Raw genomic sequence first — 21147 nt, forward strand, 5'->3', positions numbered from 1 at the left:
TGTAGGCACCAACCACATTTTAGATTTCTGAGTGGAAAATGAACAGGATCCAATTTAGGACTTGGGGGTGGTGGAATAAATCAAACATCTAGTTTGTCTACTTTCTGGATCGGTAAGAACAGACCTAGCAAAACACACAGTGCTATGAGTAGGAACTAGAGCAGTGAAATTAAGTGGGGAAAATGTCATAACGAACACGAAAATGACAAAACAAACAAACACACACACACACACACACACACACAGCTTGGCCCTATTTCAATGGAGAACAAAGTCCAAGATGAAAATCGACTGGTCAGGTCAGGTAGCTAGAAGACATAATCTGGAAAGAAGTCAAGGTAGTTCAGGCTAATTCATCTGTCACTGCACCACACTCCCTGCTGGTGACATCCACATCTCTGGGTATTTCCAGCTTTTGGAGTTTTCTTAGAGAACCTGGACTAAGGTTTCAGAGCTTGCCTCAAAAAGGAAGCAAGTGAGAACTCGGGAAGAAAAGCAGTCGACCTAGAAAGCCCTTGCTACCCCATCTGCCCAGCACAGCACACTCGCCCTTCGAGCAGCTGCTCGGTGCCCCCACCCTCTGAGGGCTGTCCAAGCCCAGCTGCACCAAGACGCCCCTAAATAGCTCTCCTCAGCACCCTACTCCACTGCACAGTTACTTGTTGTATTATTCATTTAGTTAGTTTCCCCTGGGCAAGACCGAGTTTCCTGGGAGATAGAGTGTTCCTCATAGTTTTATCCCCAGCATCTAGAAGGTACTCAATAAATAAATGAAACTGAATTCAACTGCTTAAAACCATGTGGGTTTTAAGTAACAGAGTCAGGAATTGAAACTTGATTTTTTCCCCTAGACACACCCAGTACAATGTTCTTCCATTATGCTCTAGAATTTAGAGAATTCTGACCGCTTTTCTGCCACGAGGTTCTGGACTTCATACTGGTGTTGCTACAGAGATGATCCAGTACCCAGCAATCCCTGCTCAGGTCCTGGTAGTCTGTACTACTGTGAGCAGAGCTGCCACTAGGGCTAAGGAGAAACAAGTGAGGTGTGTACGTACATGGGTGTCTGGGCCAGCGTGGCGGGCTTCCTTCGCTTCAGTCTTCCACAGAATAAGCTCAAAGTCTGAGTCTTCCCCCTTCAGGGACTTCATATCTGGAACCCCTTCCTCTCCACCCTCAGCAGTACTGAAAATTCACCTAAGTGTACATATGCACACCGCCAGGGCAAGTGTGACCTCACTTCCGTGGGGGAGGGGCGACTCCATGGTAAAGATCATGTTGATCACAAAAGGGATCTGCTGTGGGCTCAGAAAAAGGCATTTTTAAATATGTTAATCAACTCTGCCTGCTGCCCTGCTGGCTCTGGCTTTAGTGATTAATTCTTTCAAGGTGCCCCTGTCCACCCTCCATTCCCAGGCCAAAAATCTTTCTTTATTCCTCTGAGCAAGCAAAGTCTGTGTTTGACTTTGCCTTTTTTTTTTTTTTCAAGAGCACGCACATGCACACACACACACCCCTGTAGAGGAAGGCAGAGGGGGTAGGAGAGAGAATCTCACGCAGACTCCCCACTGAGCACAGAAGCCAATGCCAGGCTCCATCCCACAACCCTGAAATCATGAGCTGAGTCAAAAATCAAGAGTTGGATGCTTAATCAATTGAGCCACCCAGGTGCCCCTACTTTTGCCTGTTTCATAGGCCCATACCTGCAGCACTTACTATGAGGCTGCACATCCCTGCCTCATCCTGGCCCCTACTCTATGCAACCCCCCCGCACACCCTCTGGCATGCTTTCTTCTCTTTGTCAGCCATGGGGCCTTGGCAGTGGGCTTTGCCCTCATACTAGCCTCTAGCCCTCCCTTTGCTTTGCTTCCAGCCACCCTAGAGCACCTGCTCTGCCCTGCAGCCCCAGACCTTTCAGTGCCCCATAGGTGGTTCCAACCCACCCATCCCCGTCCTGCTGCCAATTCTCTCACCTAGACATTCTCAGCCTGTGCTTCATGTTCCAAGTACCTGGGACTTATTATATGTATGAATGCCCAAGTCCTACTTCAAACCACAAGAATAAGAATCTCTAAGGATGGGGCCTGTGAATCAGCATTTTAAAATCACAGGTGAAACTAGGGTTGAGAACCACTGGTCTATCCTGAGCAGACATGTCTGTTGTCAACAGCAGACTCAATTACTTTATTAATTTATTTGATATCAAGTGAGTCCTTACCCTGTGAATGGCATCAAAACCCACCCAGTGACCCCCTCCAAAATCACAAGATCACTTAGGCAAGAAAATGATTCAATCCTTCATATTTGATAATTTCCTCAAATCAGTATCTCCAAATAACAACTTAAAAATGATTAGATCTGTTACAAACAGATGAAAGATTATTCATATTCATTAGATACTCATAGTGGGTGACAGATCTACCAGCTTTGTTTCGTGCTCTCTTTCATGTTCTACTAGAAGAGTACATTCATTTGGCAGCATGATGCTTCATCACCAATACATGCAGATAACTACTCATCAAAATATACCACTGTAAAAGAGATCAACTTGACTTTGAAATTTAAAACTTCTATTCAGGAGTTCCTGGGTGGCTCAGAGGCTGAGCATCTGCCTTTGGCTCAGGTCGTAAACCTGGGGTCCTGGGATTGAGTCCTGCACTGGGCTCCCTGCATGGAGCCTGCTTCTTTCTCCCTCTGCCTATGTCTCTGCCTCTCTCTCTGTGTTTCTCATGAATAAATAAAATCTTTGTTTAAAAATAAATAAATAAATAAATAAATCTAAAAAAATTAAAGCAAAAGCAAGAGACACTCCATTTCTTTTCTTTTTTTTAATTTTTTATTTATTTATGATAGGCACACAGTGAGAGAGAGAGAGAGAGAGAGGCAGAGACACAGGCAGAGGGAGAAGCAGGCTCCATGCACCGGGAGCCCGACGTGGGATTCGATCCTGATCTCCAGGATCACGCCCCGGGCCAAAGGCAGGCGCCAAACCCCTGCGCCACCTAGGGATCCCGCAAGAGACACTCCAGTATTGGGTGGGTGGGGGGGGGGGCAGGCAGAGCCCAAGAGGAAATAAAATAAAAATCAGGAAACAATCAAGTATTAGTAACCAGAACGAAAATGTCTAAAAACAATCAGTGAAATGACAACCAAAAAGGAAGTTGGGCAAAGATGGGAAAAAGAACTCAGAGAAGGAAATATAAATATTAAGAGATGCTCAATCGTTAGTAATCAGGAAAGTAAATTTTAAATTACAATGAGATACTATGTCACGCCCAGCCATTTTTTTTAAAAAGCAACAGAATGGTAGAATTAAGAAGCTAAACAGTATCAACCAGAAGGCTGACCCACAGGAACTCCTATACTGTTGGTGGGTGTGTAAATTGGTTTAGCCACTTTGAAAAATATTGAGAATTTCTAATAAAGACAAGCATTTATCCTACAATCCAGCTCCTATGTGATACCTGTGGGTTTCTCTGCAGGATAAGAAGGCATTTACAAAAATACTTGGAGCAAAATTCAACAAAAATTTGGAGACAGCCTAATCCATAATCCATTAGCATCCATCACCAGAAAAAAAAAAAGTATTTTGAGGAATATCCATGCAATGGAATATTATACTATGAAAAATATATCAACTAAGAGCTACCCATTCAAAATGGATGAACCTCACAAATGTCAAGTAAAAAAAAAAGGATTTAGAAAAATACATACCTCAGAATTCCACTTAAAGTTTTAATTATTTAAAATACTGAATATAGTGCACCTGAGTGGCCCAGTTGGTTAGGCATCTGCCTTCAGGTCATGATCCCAAGATCCTGGGATGGAGCCCCCCCAAATTGGGCTCCCTGAACAGCAGGAAGTCTGCTTCTCCTTCTCCCTCTGCCACTCTCCCCCCACTCTCAGGCTCTCTCTTTCTCTTTCAAAAATAAATAGCAAATAAATAACTGAATATAGTGTAGGAATATTATAACAGTATGGAGAAAAGCTTATAAACTCCCATTTAAGCCATAAGGTCCCACTGGTCGAAAGGAAAAGGGGATATATTTAGGGAAGGAACTACCAGGGCCTTCAGCTACTGTTCATGATCTATTTTTTATTAAGCAGTGAGTAATGACTATATAGGTATTTACTGAATTATTTTCCTCATCTGTTGTCTAAATACTTCAAAAAAAGTTACAATGTATTTTATTGGAAAAGTCTATTTTCTAGTTTATTTTCTAGTTTTGAAATAACATTAACTGAGCAGTAACCACTATACAAATAACCAACACATACTATTTCTTTCTTACTATAAAATCTTTATTTGGTAAAACAAGGTAGTATATTTAAAATTCCTCAAAATATGGCTAAAACTTCCTTGAAGCTCAGTAAAATGAAATCCTAGTAAAGTGGGTTGGGACTCAGGGGTCCTTGTTCAAATTAACTGCTCTGTGCCTCATTATGAAGGGGCTTATGAATCCCCCAAGCATCAGCATATAATGGTCACAGCGACTGCACTTGTTTACCACTGAAGAATTTAAACTCTGGGGCACCCGTGTGGCACAGTCGGTTAAGTGTCCCCCTCCTGGTTTCGGCTCAAGTCATCTCATGGGTTGTGAGATTGAGCCCCACTAGCTGCTTGGGACTTTCTCTCCTTCTTCCCCCCGCCCTTTGCTTGCACTCCCTCTCTCTCTCTAAAATAAATAAATGTTTTTTTTAAAAAAAGGATTTAAAATTCTATCATGGTTAAGCACCTCATCCAAGGGGCTAGAGTTGAGATTTAAGCCCAGACCCACCTTACTTAGAAGGCCATGCTCTTATATATTCACTTATATTTGTTCTAGAAAAGTCTTAAAATGCTATGCAAAGAAACTAAGTAAAACTTGTAAAAGTGATTTATAATTAAATGAAAGATCTGTTTGAAAGATGAGCATAGGCCAAATGAAGTGGGAGAGCAGAATGTACAGCCTATGCCACAGCCAACACGCTGTTAGTCAAGGAGGGAGACATGGCATCATGCACAAGACGAGACAGTGATGGGCTTTCCAGCATTGTCTTGCAATGCCCCCCATGCACCCCCTCAATGACTGGGGAATGGACAACAAGGCTATTCTTTCTCAACAATTATCACTGCTACCCTCAGCTAAGGGGAAAACAGTATCATCTATCACTGTGCCCAGAAAACACTGCAGTAAAAAAGGATAGGGGCCATCGAGGCCATCCTCAGGCTAAACACATGGGTGCTGTCAGCTCCTAACACAGAAAAGTGGCCAGCATGGCCTAATGGGGGAGGCACCCCCCCTCCTACCCCAGAAATCAGATGAAAGAAATTACCATTTTTTTATTTTGTTTTTTTCCTTAAATTCTAAGTTTATTTCCTATACTCTAAAGTTCAGAGAAGATTTTCAGCACTAAATAGTGACACATATCAAGTTTCAGATATTTATTATTCAGTGTAAATCCCAACACAATACACCAACATGATTTTGTGCATTTAGAGGGGAAATATTTCCTGGATAAGTGGATAATTGTGCAGATGGCTTCTGGAAGACTTTCATTCTAAGCAGCTTTATAGTGAAACATTAATGATAGAAGTCTGGACCTCTTTCTTCAGTTTGCTGTAATCTACATTCACTGAGTAGAACTTGTATTGATCATTGAGACCCAGTTGTTCCAAGGTTCTGGGTTATTCTTCCTATCCCAACTAACATCTGGATTGAACAATGCCAAGCACAACACATACAGCGCTACTCCAGTACCTCCTGCCCCAATAAATATGAAGAGGGGGATCAAGCTCGGATGCTTCTTGGCCTGACTGATGGTCTGGCGTAACATGGTTGCGGCAAGGTCTCCTGTGCAGGAGAAGGAAAAACCGTGTTGCTGCAAGGCCCGGAACAAAGTAATGCCTCTATTTTTTAAATTTTCTTTAGGTTCAACTTGCCAATGTATGACACCCTAGCCATGGGAAAAGAATTCTGATACCAATTGGAGGTTGAAATAAAAAGGGAAAAAATGGTCAAGAATACAATCTATTAAATGGGTGAACCCGAAGGAGGTAAGCAAAAGAAAGCCTTACAGAAAACTGGCTTTGGAAGGAAAAAAAGAAAGAAAAAGAAAGAAAAAGAAAACCAAAAAACCCTAACTGCACTTAGATACTATGATGTCAAAGGGCTTTACATTACACGTGCAGTCCGAAAATTAAGGCACCCGCTTTACAGACGTAACACTTCTGCCAGGATCACTAGGTTTAGTGTGTAGAAACATAACACTGATCCCAGATTCCAAAAGTCAAACCCAGAGTCTGAGCTGGAAAGCAGAGGAATTTAGAGGCAACCGCAAAACATGATATCCCTCAACTACCTTCCTTCCTTTTATTAGGGATATTACTGATAATAAAACTGCCTGGATGGCTTCAAGCATTTACAATTACATTGTGTAACAGAGGATGAACAAAGCACAGTGGATCTCTAATTATTCAGGAGGCAGTTATTCAGATTGTGGAAAAACCCAGGCATTTCTGATACTCTTCCAGCCTGCTGCAGGCCTTCTCATGAACATTAAATGAAGGCAAGAGAAAGTTAAAGGGGGTGATATTCAAATCAGTCAATTGTGCTACATGGTCAGCAGTTCTGATAGATTGGATGGGCAAGGGAACAGAAACCATCTTCTAAAAAATGAGTTTGAGGTTTCCTGTGGATTTCAATTATCCATACAGCCCCTGTCCTCAATTTTGTCATTGATAAGCTAGAGTTGCCTTGGAGAACCAATAGCAAAATGTCTCCCCTGCTCAGCTCCAGGACAATCTCACACTAGGGCCCCAGGGACCCTGAAACAACTGTATTTTTCACCACACCTAGTATTGCACCAAAAATTCAACCACGTGTGCTTTCTTGACTCTCGTGTGTCAGGGCCACTCACACTCGTATAAAAGGCAACTATCAATCCCTGAGTCCAGGGATCACATGGACATCAGGATTAATGAATCAGTGTTAAGCTCTGATTCCCAATTAAAAACAAATCCCATTTAAAATTAAGTAATTCATTTGGAGAGTTAGGTGGTTTTGAAATATTTACTTTATGCGAATGGTATATAAATACTTAGTACTTGAAACATATATTAGGGAGTCAATACTCTTAATTAAACATTTGCAAAGTCATGTCACTAGTGGGCTTTTTTTAAATTAAAGGCTTTGAAAATTATAAAAACTGCACATTTGTGTTCCAAACTCCCTCTCTATACTTACACTTTTTTGTCTTATTTTATCAATGTGATATATTAGAACAGATATTTGGGAAAATAAAGTTGCTGTTTAATGTTGAAGATTAAAGTTTTGCCTCTTTTCATCCCCTCTTCCTTCTCACCTCCACTACCTTAACCCGACCAGGAAAGTTGTTAGCCAGAAGTTCATTTGAGAAATGACAAACTTGCTCATAGATTAATGATTGCTGAAGTATAAAGTATTAAATATTTTATTAAGTGAAGAAAGGATGAGAAAATGGAACATTCTCTGCATTGATTTAGTACAATATGCCTTTTTATGTTTTGAAAAGTCATACCATTAAAAAGGGTAAAATAGAACAATTTTAAAATTAAAAAATTAAATTATATTCACGAAAAGTCACGTGTAAAATGCAAATGCCCATTTTTTTTAAAGAGTTTGGATTATTTGGCATAAACAGTTATTTCTGAACAGTTACTCATAAAAACCACAATTCACATTCCTAAAAATGTAGGACTTCAGTTAAACACTACACAATTAAAACCTCAGTATTATTAGAAAGCTAGCATGCAAGACACCTGTATTGTATCCCCAGGGCTCTGTGATCCCTCCTCTAAGATTTCACACAGTAGCAGTCAAGTTCCCACTGTGCCCTGGCCCTCTGGTTCTACTGGGGCTTATATCAAAAGTCAATGGAACAACACCCACAATCTTATTTCTTCTTTTCCAAAAATATTTAAGATTCAGAGACAAGGACAAGGGAACACCATAGGGGTAAAAGTAATCTCTTTACAGGTGTGGCTGAGCAGAGGAAGGCCCCATAGCAGAACTCTCCTTTCTCTCAGAAACCCAGAAATGTAGAAAGGGTTATGGAATAAATGTGTCCACTGGTAGAGAAAAAAAGAAAAAAAAATCCCAAAGCACACACAAAAAGAATAAATGCCCAAAGACCACTTTTGATTTAGTCAAAATACATTTCTTTAAAAAAGCAGTTCAAACTCACAACCTAGCTTGGATCTGCTCACAACCAGAAAAAAAAGCTGAATAACACTCCAGTATGACAGAGGAATGGAAGTGAGAAGCTCCGTTTTATGCTTGTTCTAAAGCTCTGCCCATGTGCTCATCCCGATGAGCCTCTGAGCCTCTGGCTCTCGCCTTTTGGCACTCAAGGCATTAAAATACCATCATCAGAGAGCAAAGTGGTCTGCAATCAATTAAAAAATAGTGGTAAGTATTGAGCCAGAAGTATCTGCAGGGTGTTATGAGAACCCAGGTAGGATGCATTTAGTTTCATCTGGGAATTCAGGCAAACTTCTATGAAAATCACAACAGACCACAATGATAAAGTGGAAACTAGTCAGGTGAAGACCTTTGGAAGGGGCATACCATGAGGCATGAAAAGGAAAAGCAGTGAGTCTGTGGATGCAGGACACCAAAGTTGGAGAGGGGAAAAAGGAGCCATGTCATGGGTCATGGTCTTGATGTGGTGAGAAAGGTGGCAAAGGTTTAGTAATGTGGATTAATATTTAGCTGAATCCCTCTGGCTGAAATGTATAGAGACTAAGGAGATCAGGACTGGAAAGGCAGAGATCAGAAAGAAGCTTCTGTGATGATCTAGCCCAGTGGTTCTCAAAATGTAGTCCTGGAACCATCAGCATCATCTGGGACTTACTAGAAATCGTAAATCTCAGGCCCACTGTAGACTTGCTGAATCAGAAGCTCTGGGAATGGACCCAGCAATGTGTATATTGACCAACCCTTTAGTTGATGAGATGCTGCTAAGACTGGAGAATCATTGGTGTAGATAAGAGATGAGCACCTGCACTAGAAGCAGTGGTAGGAGATACAGATGAGGGATGAGTTAGAGGCGGATATAGTCATAAAATCAACTGACACTTATGTGGGCAAGGAAGAGCAAGAAATGGAAGTTCAAGGATTTGGGTCTGAGTGACTGGGTGGAGCTGTCAAGAATACAGGAGGTCAAGTAGGTTTATGTTTATAATTACTTAAGTGGTGGAAATGCTGAGCTGAAGATACCATGAGATGCCTTTCTCTGAGGAGAGGCAGAGAAGTCTGAATCAGAGCTGGAAAAAGGAAAAAAGGAAACCAGCTGATTCCCCCAGGACCTCAGTTACTTCCACAGGACATAGCTAAGTAGGTTTCCTTCCCATAATTCAAGATTAGGGTATCTACTTACATAACTCACCATAATCAGTAAAAGAAAAACCAATACATGAAACATCTCAAGAAATGCCAAGATGGCATTTTGATAAAATCCAACATTCAGGGCAGCCCAGGTGGCTCAGCGGTTTTGCGCCGCCTTCAGCCCAGGGCCTGATCCTGGAGACCCGGGATTGAGTCCCACGTCGGGCTCCCTGCATGGAGCCTGCTTCTCCCTCTGCCTGTCTGTCTCTCTCTCTCTCTCCCTCTCTCTCTCTTTCTCTCTGTGTCTCTCATGAATAAATAAATAAAAATTTAAAAAATCCAACATTCATCTTAAAAAATCCCTTTGTTGGTAGCTTCCCAGCATCCATCCCAGGCCTTCCTGAGTCCTGTTTGGGGATCTACATAGTTCTAAACAAAACATGTGCATTTATATAAATATGACAATAAGTTATATAAATATGACATTAATTACCCTGGCTACAGTGATTGGTTAGGGGTAGTCAAGTGACTTAGGCTGGTCAAAAACTGTCTCTCTCTTCATTCTCACTAGTAATCAAAAGAAAAATAACCAAGTTGTTGCTCATAACATCTTAATACCAAGTGAAGAATGGACACGACACCACTGGAACAGAGAGTGGAAAAATGGAAAGAAATCAGATCTTTTGTAGCACCACCAAAATACCAGATTAAGTCTTGGCCAAAGCCATTTCTACCTCTGAACTTCTCAGTTATGCAAGCCAATAAATTGCCTTTTATTGCTTATGTAATAAAATGGCTGAAACAAGGCTGAATGAGCGTTTCTGTGCTTAACACAGGAAGAATCCCACTAGAAACAAATGACTTCTCCTGTTGATGTTGGAAAAAGATCTGATAATAGATATGCTTTGAATGGAGAACAGGCCACACAAAAGCTACACACGTAATTGTACATGGCTTCCCAAAATAAGGGATATTAAACCATCACAACTCAAACAACTCAGAGTCAAGACCAACATCTGAGCAGACGAGAAAAGGTGTTCCAACCAAGGGATAACAGAGGTAATTTCCACAGCTGTCTTCAGGCAAAGAACACTTACGGAATTCCAGGAAAACCAGAGGTCTGAACAAAAGCTAATACCACCCACGGTCTCAATGCCAACCACCAGCCCTTAAATCAAAGGTTCTCCAGTTATACAGGTTGTTGGAAGATTTCTCAAGAAGGGTTCATGGGAAACTCATTCTCTGAGTCCTGGCAGATTGAAACTCTGTGGTTTTTATATTTGAAGGTAAGTTTGGCTGAATATAGAATAATTGCTTCACTCTTTCTTTCTAGATTATCTTAACATATTTCTCTATTATCTCTGGTGTTAAGCATTGCTATGGATGCCAATCTGATTTTCTTTCCTTTGAAAATGACTTGGTCTTTTTGCCTGGTTGCCCCAAAACATTTTTTTTTCTTTATGGGAAATTGTAACACTAAAATTTATATTGGTGTTGTCCATTCTAGGTCAATGTTCCCAGTATGTTATATTCCCTTTCTATAGGCAGATTCCATTCTTTTTCCAGGAAGGTTTTCCTTATTTTTAATATATGTTCTATTTCATTGACTTAACCTTCAGTTTCATTTTTTCATAGACTTCTATATGTATGGATATCCTCTGCCTATATTCCACATCTCTATTTTCTTTTAAATCTTCTATTTCCCTTTCATTTGTTTTTGCTTCTTTTTTCCAACTTCTTCCCCTACAGTGCTTTCTATATTGTTTTTTTTTTTAAAGATTTATTTATTTATTCATTCAGAGAGCGAGAGAGAGGCAGAGACACAGGCAGAGGGAGAAGCAGGCTCCATGCAGGGAGCCCGATGTGGGACTCAGTCCCGGGACTCCAGGATTACGCCCTGGGCCGAAGGTGGCACTAAACCGCTGAGCCACCCAGGGATCCCCTTAAAATTTCTTTTGTTTTTAGGTCTACACTTCTGAGTAATTTTTTTTAAAAGATTTATTTATTTACGATAGACAGAGAGAGAGAGATTGAGAGGCAGAGACACGGGAGGAGGGAGAAGCAGGCTCCATGCCAGGAGCCTGACGTGGGACCCGACCCCGGGACTCCAGGATCGCGCCTTGGGCCAAAGGCAGGCGCCAAACCGCTGAGCCACCCAGGGATCCTCCTCACTTCTGAGTTATTAACTCTCTTCTTCATATCTCTGTTGTTTATCATTTAATCTGTGTTTTTCTAATTTGGATTCCTGCTGTTCTTTCATAGCTTTCAACTGCTTTTGTAATTTCTTTTACCTAATTTTGAAGTATTAGGTTGCAGTTTTGTCTCTGTTTTATATATTTTTTGAGAATATTAAATCATTTATTGATTACACATGATAATGGATGATACACAAGCTTTAATCCCATCTATAATTTTATCTGATACCATAATTCAATTTAGATATGTTGCATAGGATGTGCCAACAACCATAATAACCAAATAAACTCCAGGACTTCGCTTGGGTGACCCTCTTAACGGTGAACTCCAGGTCACAACACATTAACTGTCAGTTCAACCACACCAAGGTTTGTGGAGACAATGGATTCTGTGCCCAGGCAGGTTGCAAATAAATTTCGAATGGAACCTGGCATCACCCAGAAGGAATCCTAACTTCACACTGTTGGGGTAGTTTACCAAGAAGGCTTCAGAGTAGACTAACTTTACACAGCACATTTTTAAAAAGATGCATTTATTCAGCGTCATGATCAGACTATTACATTTAGCTAACAGTATGGGTGCATAAAAAAAAATCTACATCAAAACCCTTTGCTGGAATGCTTTACACTCTCCACAGAACAGAAACTAAAATAATCTGTTTTATACAATTAGTCACAAATACAGTCCTCGAGTTTTTTGTTCATACACACGAGTATTGTCTAAGACGTGTCTTCTTTGTAGCAGCCAGGCCCTGCCACCACCTGTTCGGCTGAGTTCACAAATCTATTGTAACCTGTAGCTTCCCTGTCCCTTCTGTGGCTCTCCTCTCCTGCTAAGCTTTGTTTCCTGGCAGTAATTAAAACCTTCTGCCACCGCCATGGCTGCTGCTGCTGGAACCACCACAGCCACCTTGGTTTCATGGTTTGGCAAAGTATTGACCTCTACCACCATAGGGGCCAGAGCTTCTGCCTCCAAAATCTCCTCCCTTCGTGGGTCCAAAATTTGATGATTGTTATAATTGCCAAAATCGTTACAGCTTCCGCCACCTCCAAAGTTGCTTCCACCTCAACTGCCACCGAAGCCACCTTGACCACTGAAGTTCCCTCCACGACCAAAGTTGTCATTCCCACCAAAACCACCTCCACGACCACCACCAAACTTTCCAGAACCACTTTGGCCTCTCTGGCTGGACGAAGCACTAGCCATCTCTTGCTTCGATAGGGCTTTCCTTACCACACAGCTGTGGCCATTCACGGTGTGGTATTTTTGAATGACAATCTTGTCTACAGAGTCATGGTCATCAAATGTCACAAAAGCAAAACCTCTCTTCTTGCCACTGCCTCGGTCAGTCATGATCTCAATCACTTCAATTTTCCCATACTGTTCAAAATAATCTCTTAGTGATGTTCTTCAGTGTCTTCTCTAATGCCGCCAACAAAAATCTTTTGCACAGCTAAGTGGGCACCAGGTCTTTGAGAATCTTCTCTTGAGACAGCCCTCTTTGGTTCCACCACTCTTCCACCCACCTTGTGTGGCCCTGCACTCATGGCTGCGTCCACCTCCTCCACAGTGGCCTACGTGGTGAACCCAGAGCCTCTGGGGCGCTTGGTGTCTGGATCTCTCACTACCACATTGCTCAGAATGGCTCCTCAGACTTCCATCGGTTGTTTCAAAGCTCAAACCTCCGATGAAGAGCTTCCGCAGCTGCTCAGGTCCTTTGGGAGACTCGGACTTAGCCATGACGGCGGTGGGAGGGGAGACTTGAATGATGCTTACTCGGCAGCGTCCAGGGGCACGAATCTCGTCTCTGTTTTATAAGCGTGTTGTTCCTGGACGCCTTCCCTGTCTGCCATTCGGAGCCCGGGAAGCACCCTCCACTTCCGGCTATTCTTCTCAAACCAACTCTCCAAGCCCCCCACTCCTAGTAAGACTTCCCTCCCTTTCTTGTGACAAGTGCTCACGGGCAAGGCCTGGGCCGCTAGCCCTCAGAACCAGAAGCCCTTCCAGCTTCCAGCCGTTTCTTCCCGGGAGCTCCTGGTAACTACCGGTGCTTTGGTCCCGACCACTCATATTGTGCAGTTTACACACAGACTCGGATACTTTGCTTTGTAAAAGATGCTCCTTGTGAGTTAACATGGTTCACTAATACTATTGCTCTCTGTCTTCCTTCATGAGGAGAATTAAAGGGATAAGAAAAAGGAGACTGTAAAAGCAGGATCCAAGATAGAAAAAACTGCTAAGCTGCACTTTATTAAAACTAAAATTTTCTGCTTTAAAGAGTCTGTGAAAAGACTGAAAAGTTAAGCCACAGATAGTGAGAAAGTATTTTCAAACATTTATCTAATAAAAGACTTGTGTCCAAAATATACAAAGAACCCTTAAAACTCAACAATAAGAAAACAAACAATCCAATTGAAAAATGGGCAAAATATCTGGACAGACACCCTAACAAAGAAGATACACAGATGCAAAGATGTTCAGCATCATTTGTCACTACAGAATTGCAAATAAAAACAGTGAGGATACCAATGCACACCTGTTAGGATGGCCAAAATCCAAAAAAAACTGACAATGCCAACTACTGGCAAGAATGATTATTTACAAGAGCAAAAACAAAGAAATTTAAGAATGAAGTCTTTCATTCAAACATTTCTTCAGCAAACATTTTTTTTTCAATTTTTAGTTAAACTTTAGTTAACAATAGTGCAACATTGGTTTCTGGAGTAGAATTCAGTGGTTCGTCACTTACATACAACACCCAGAGCTCATCACAGGTGCTCTCCTTAAAACCCATCACCCAGCCCGCCAGCCCATCCTCCCACTCTCCTCCCCTCCAGTAACCCTCAGTTTGTTCTTTATCATTAAGAGTTTCATGATTTGTTTTTCTCTCTTTTTCCCCATTCCCATATGATCATCTGTTTTGTTTCTTAAATTCCACATACGAGTGAAATCATGTAGTATTTGTCTTTCTCTGACTGACTTATTTCATTTAGCAATACATTTTAGCTCCATCCATGTCACTAAAAAGGGCAAGATCTCAGTCTTTTTGGTGGGTGATATTTCATTGTGTGTGTGTGTGTGTGTGTGTGTGTGTGTGTGTGTGTATATATATATATATATATATAAAACCACTTTTTCTTTATCCACTCATCAGTAGATGGACATCTGGGCTCTTTCCATAGTTTGGCTATTGCTGATAATGCTGCTACAAACATTGAGATGCATGTGCCCCTTTGAATCTGTATTTTTGTATCCTTTGCGTAAATACCCAGTAATGCAATTGCTGGGTCATAGGATAGCTCTATTTTTAACTTTTTGAGGAACCTCCATACTGTTTCCCAGTGCGGCTGCACCAGTTTGCATTTCCATCAACAGTAAAAGAGAGTTCCCCTTTCTCCATATCCTTGCCAGCACCTATTGTGTCTTGTGTTGTTAATTTTAGCAATTCAGACAGTTGTGAGGTGGTATCTCACCATGGTTTTGATTTGTATATCCCTGATGATGAATGATGTTGAGCATCTTTTCATATGTCTGTTGGCCATCTGGATATCTTCTTTGGAAAAGTGTCTATTTGTGTCTTCTGCCCATTTCTTAACTGGACTGTTTGTTTTGGGGATGTTGAGTTTGATAAGTGCTTTATAGATTTTTGATACTAACCCTTTGTCACGTATGACATTTGCAATTATCTTCTCCCACTCCATAGGCTACCTTTTAGTTTTGTTGATTGTTTCCTTTACTGTCCAGAAGCTTTTAATCTTGATGAAGTCCCAGTAGTTCATTTTTGCTTTTGTTTCCCTTATCAACATATATTTATTTACTGAGCATCCACTATATTCCAGTCCTGGGGAAAAACCTGCTCACTGTTATATAAGCTAAGTAAAAGGCTTGATTTGGATTGGAACTTAGACTCTCTTACTTCAGAACTTTTGCCTTCACATGGCATACAATACTATACTCCAGACTACCTGAGGGGTATCAAAGAAGACTGACGTAAATGGAATGCTATACTGCCTTCCTGGATGGGAAGCCAGCATTAAAAAGACATCAAGTCTCTCCTAAATTAATCAATACATCAATTACTATAAATATCCTAGCACAACAGTTTCTAACTTGTGAAATGTTTCTCAGATGCATGTAGAAGAATCACTACTAGTAACTAACAAAATTATAAAGAAAAAGTTCTGATTATTTTGCTCTGACAGATGGAGCAATAGACTTCAAAGATAAAACTACAAAACATCATGGTTCTACAGCAGAGATGAATGGAAGATAACAGAAAGCCTAGGAATGAAATATATAAATATATTCATATACACATGTGTGTGCACAGTGTAAATTATTCAATCATGAATGATAGGATAACTGATTAACATATGGAGAAAATTTTCGTTAGCTCCATACTTCATGACACATAGTATGTCCAGACAGGTTAAAATTTTAAATGGAGAAAAAAAACCACCCCATAAGAACACTGAAGAAAAAGTATAGATGAATACATCATTCAAGGGCCTTCCAGGCCCTTGCTAAGAATAACATCAAAGACATAAACACTGAAGGAAATGATTGTTAGATTTTTACTAATAAAATGAATATTTAAAAAGTAAAATAAAAATACAAAAGAAACTGAGAAAAAAATATTAGTAATGTATGAAAGAAAAGAAAGTGCCATACTTTTATCAGAGTTAAAGGACAGGCAATTCACAAAACAAACACTCAAACAGGCTGTAAAGATTATGCAACAATGGTCAGCCTCGCTGGCAATCCAAAAATGTAAATCAAAACTAGATTCTAATTTAGCTCATCAAATTCCAAAGACTTTACAATGACAATCCCTGATGCTGTTGAAGGTCTGGGGAAAGAAGTGTTTTCTTTGCTGGAGGGAGAGGAAAACTGTCCCAGTGACTCTGCATCACATAGCACACACCAAATGCCTTCCCAGACTATGGTAATATAAATGGCTAGAACCTTTAAATATCTTTGAGACTCTCAATTCCCATCCCTTTTCCTCTATTTATACATCCCATGATATTTATCATGTAATAATTTTGCCACCATAACCACAAACTGTCCAGGGCAAAAGGATCCTAGGAGACAGATGAAACTCCATCCAACCACAGACAGAGAACCAGTAAATGATCAGCTGTGGCAGGTGTATCCCAGCACCCAACACCCATTGCCATCTGCTACAACTAGGACTCACAGATATTTGGTGAGTGGGTGTTCAATTCAACACATCATTAAAATGCAAAAACAAAAAACAAAAAAAAATCTTTGTAAATGGAAGATTATTCTGCTCCTTGGCACAAAATGCAGGATGCTGGAGAACTAAAGCTGCCAATGTTGCTATTCGGTAAAAGGTTTTTAACACAACACCAAATCTGAAATTCCTTTTTCCCATGTGTAACTAAGGGGCAATAACACATACCCCTGGGAAGGCAGATGCCAGTCTGTATTATTCATGCGTGGATCTCCAGTGCATGGCACAGCAGGCATTTGATAAAAGATATATATTATGATGATGATATCTCATTCATTCTTTTGGAAAATACTTACTGAGCCCCACAGTGAGCCAGAAACTAAGTAAGTGCTTTACATTTATAATCTAACTTCATAAGCTGCATCATCAAAGCATAAACTTTTTCTTTAGCTTGCATCAAAATGTAGCCCCAAAACATCTGACTTGCTTACATGAAAACACAAACGTCAATTTCTAGATTAGCTACCTTTACCCTCTCCCCTCACCCCAATACCACAGAAAATCAAGAACTATTTTACATTTTTATTTGTTTTTTATTTTTTAAAATATCTTATTCATTTACAAGAGATGAGAGAGAGAGAGAGAGAGAGAGAGAGAGAGGCGGAGACATAAGCAGAGGGAGAAGCAGGTTCCATGCAGGGAGCCTGATGATGTGGGACTCGATCCCAGGACTCCAGGATCACGCCCTGGGCCGAAAGCAGGCGCTAAACCACTGAGCCACCCAGGGATCCCCTTATTTGTATTATTACAAAATATTCTTCCACATATTACCTCCTAGTAAATGATAATTTCCAAGAATTTGGGAATTGGAAGGCTCCCAAAGGATCATCCTCTTTAACTCTTTCATTTTACAGATTGCCAAATAAGGCCTAAGAGGATTTGGGATATGTTCAAAATCATACACAGGTAAGATGTCACAGTGGGATAACATTGAGGTCTCCAGAGTTGCAGACCAGTTATACTTCCATCCTTCCCTGATGTTTCTTCCTGGTAATCACCAAAGTGACTTCCCTTTAATAACAGAAGCATAGATGGCACCAGAGTGGCTCAGTGGTTGAGCATCTGCCTTTGGCTTGGGCTGTGACCCTGGGGTCCCAGGATCAAGTCCTGCATCAGGCTCCCCAGAGGGAGCCTGCTTCTCCCTCTGCCTATGTCTCTGCCTCTCTCTCTATGTCTCTCATGAATGAATGAATGAATGAATGAATAAAATCTTAAAAAAAAAAAAGCAGCATAGAATACCACATATTTAGGCCTTGCAAAGAGACAATGTTGGAATAGATTTACTTGCAGTCAGCTTTATTCACAATCCTAAATTCATGATTCTGCTTATAATTTAATATAAGAATCTCCCTATATATACCATGTACTTGAGCAAATGACAGGCAAACCACAAAGGTTAAAAGCCTTTACTAGCAATTCTGGAAGAGATTATAGATTATTTTTTAATGAAAAGGCTAATCATGACCTTAAAAATGTCATGTCAAATGTCTCATTTAATCATTTTCCTCTACAACTTATTTTCCAAAGCCTTCTACAAAATCTGACATAATTTATCCAGCCATAAAACAAGACAGACTAGGGACACCTGAGTGGCTCAATCGGTTAAGCATCTGCCTTCAGCTCAGGCCATGATCTCAGAGTCCTAGGATAGAGCCCTACACTGGGCTCCCTGCTTAGGGAGGGATGCTTTTCTCTCTCCTCTGCCCCTCCTCACCCCATACTTGTGCTCTCTTTCAAATAAATAAATAAAATCTTAAAAAAAAAAAAAAGACAGACTAATTAAGCAGTGTCTGAAGCCACTCTCCTAGAACATGTCTTTCAGCGTAGACTCATCTATTAGCCAAAGACAAGATACAAATGGCAATATAAAAATCCAGAGAAGAAAAGAAACAGATGGAGGTATGGGAAAAGCAGGTAAGAGCTGACATTCATAAATGTTAGGTAAATCAAGGACAAATTTCCTATAAACTAAACTTAAACTTTTTTTGTGTGTGTGAGCACCAAGGCCAGCTCTGATGTATAACAAGTACATAGCCCGGCAGCCTCAGTCCCACGTTCCTGACAAAGCCCATGGTTAACTGATGACCTTTGACTCAGTCAGATGCTACCAGCACAAGGAGATGGAGGTTTGGAAGGAAGCAGAAAGACTTCTTTGGAAGGTCTTGGGGTATTTCCATTGTCTTTAATAGAGGGGAAGCTGGAAAAAAAGGAAAGAAAAATTGGAGGACTGGGGGAATGGAGATATTTGAGTGATCAAGACATAAAATGATGGTTGGAGGTGACAAAAAAAAAAAAAGAAAGAAAGAAAAATAAGCCAACTACCACTTACTGACATTGACTATGTCTTTTTAGCTGAACAATGAAGAGAAAACAACATTAAGACAAAGAAGCAGGGAAAGAAAGGCCTGGGTCCCTGAGTACTAATTAAAACGAACTGGGGCCAACAAGGTGTAAGAGGGAAAAACTGACTGAGGATCAAAGGACCATGTTTTGTTCAAACTCATACATGAACTAGCTGTGTGATCATGAACAGACATCATGACATCACTCTAGGAATCAGTTTTGTAAAATGAGAGTTTTAAGTTTACTTAATACTTCCCCATAGCATACTTAAAAACAAAGAATGATGGTGGTTGGGAATGTAGGCTACTTAAAAACCCTACATACTCTGTGTCTTCTATTTAAAAATATTTAAGGGGGGATGTGGAGCACATGAGTGGCTCAGTTAGTTAAGCATCGAACTCAATTTCAGCTCAGGTCATGATCTCAGGGTTGTGAGATTGAGCCCCACACTGGGCTCTGCACTGTGTGGAGCCTGCTTAAGACTCTCTCTCTCCCTCTTCCTCTGTCTTTCCCCTCCTACTTTCTCTCTCTCTCCCTCTTCCTCTGTCTTTCCCCTCCTACTTTCTCTCTCTCTCTCTCTCTCTCTCTTAAAAAATAAAAAAATAAAAAATAAAATAAAATAAAAATAAAAATATTACATGGAGATTCTACTTCTAGGTCCTGTACGACCTGGAACAACTTTAGTATCCTCTATGAACCTCCATTTTCTTGGACCAACTCTCTTACAAGAGAAACTAGAAAATGTGGACAGAATATTTTTTTAAAACATCCACTGTAGGGCAGCCTGGGTGGCTCAGCGGTTTAGCACTGCCTTTGGCCCATATTGTGATCCTGGAGACCTAGGATCGAGTCCCACATCGGGCTCCCTGCATGGAGCCTGCTTATCCTTCTGCCTGTGTCTCTGCCTCTCCCTCTCTCTCTCTGCCTCTCTGCCTCCCTCTCTCTCTCTCTCTCTCTCTCTCTCTCTCGCTGTGTCTCTCATGAATAAATAAATAAAATCTTTAAAAAAAAAAAAAAAGATTACTGTAAAGTATTAGAAAAACTAAATAGGGCAGCCCCAGTGGCGCAGCGGTTTAGCGCCGCCTGCAGCCCAGGGCATGATCTGGAGACCCTGGATCGAGTCCCATGTCAGGCTCTCTGCATGGAGCCTGCTTCCCCCTCTGCCTATGTCTCTGCCTCTCTCTCTCTCTCTCTCTCTCTGCATCTCTATGAATAAATAAATAAAATCTTTAAAAAAAAAAGAAATAAATAAATAAAGTATTAGAGACATTGCAATGCAGTAAGACTTTGTCAGACCAAGATCTGGAAGACAAAAGGAAGATAAGAAGCAAGAATGTGGCTTTTGGTCCCCATATCCCCTTGAAGTTACTGACAGTGCTGATAGCAGCTGACCAGCTGAGCAGAGCTTCCATCCATCTCACAGAGGCAGGAGGACAACACTAGAGTTCAGGGACCATTAGGGAGTAAGGACCTTTGTAAATACCTTAGGCTTTCTGCTAGGACCTCAATGGTCTACTGTGTAAGAATAAGATTGATCTTGAAATAGATCAGCCTTCACATGGGATAAAACCCTTCTCTGAATCATTTCAGTCACTGATTAAGTTATTCTCACCTGTCCCTTCCCCAGCTGCCAACTAGATGCAAAAGTAAATTCTGCCTGGAGGAACATGCCATCATATAAAGTCTCAAAATATCTCTGAAATCGCTCAAATACATTATCCAACATTCAATAAAAATAACTAGGTCATAGTGGGGAGGAAAAAATAGACCAAAAACCAAAACGGGAAAATAATTTTTAAGAGAAAATAATTAAACACATAAAAGATCCAAATAGTGGAGTTATCACACAGAATTGAAAATAACCACAGTTGATATGTTCAAAGAATTAAAAGACATGATAAAAATTTTGGCAAAGAGCTAGTAACTATTTTAAAAAATCAAGTGACAATTCCAGTACTGAAAAATACAATAATTAAAAATAGTCACTAAATAGGTGGGTATGGT

At 40.7% G+C, this 21147-nt stretch overlaps 1 protein-coding gene and 1 pseudogene across 10 annotated transcripts in view; both read right to left on the reverse strand.

Annotated features, from left to right (window-relative positions):
- The window catches only part of PDE8B (phosphodiesterase 8B), a 264038-nt gene that overhangs the window by 142478 nt on the left and 100413 nt on the right, over positions 1 to 21147 (reverse strand). The window lies entirely within an intron of this gene.
- LOC112919633 (cytochrome c oxidase subunit NDUFA4 pseudogene) lies at positions 5537 to 5817 on the reverse strand (annotated as a pseudogene).

The sequence above is a fragment of the Vulpes vulpes genome, chromosome 14 (genome assembly GCF_048418805.1).
Source record: "Vulpes vulpes isolate BD-2025 chromosome 14, VulVul3, whole genome shotgun sequence".
Lineage (NCBI taxonomy): Eukaryota > Metazoa > Chordata > Mammalia > Carnivora > Canidae > Vulpes > Vulpes vulpes.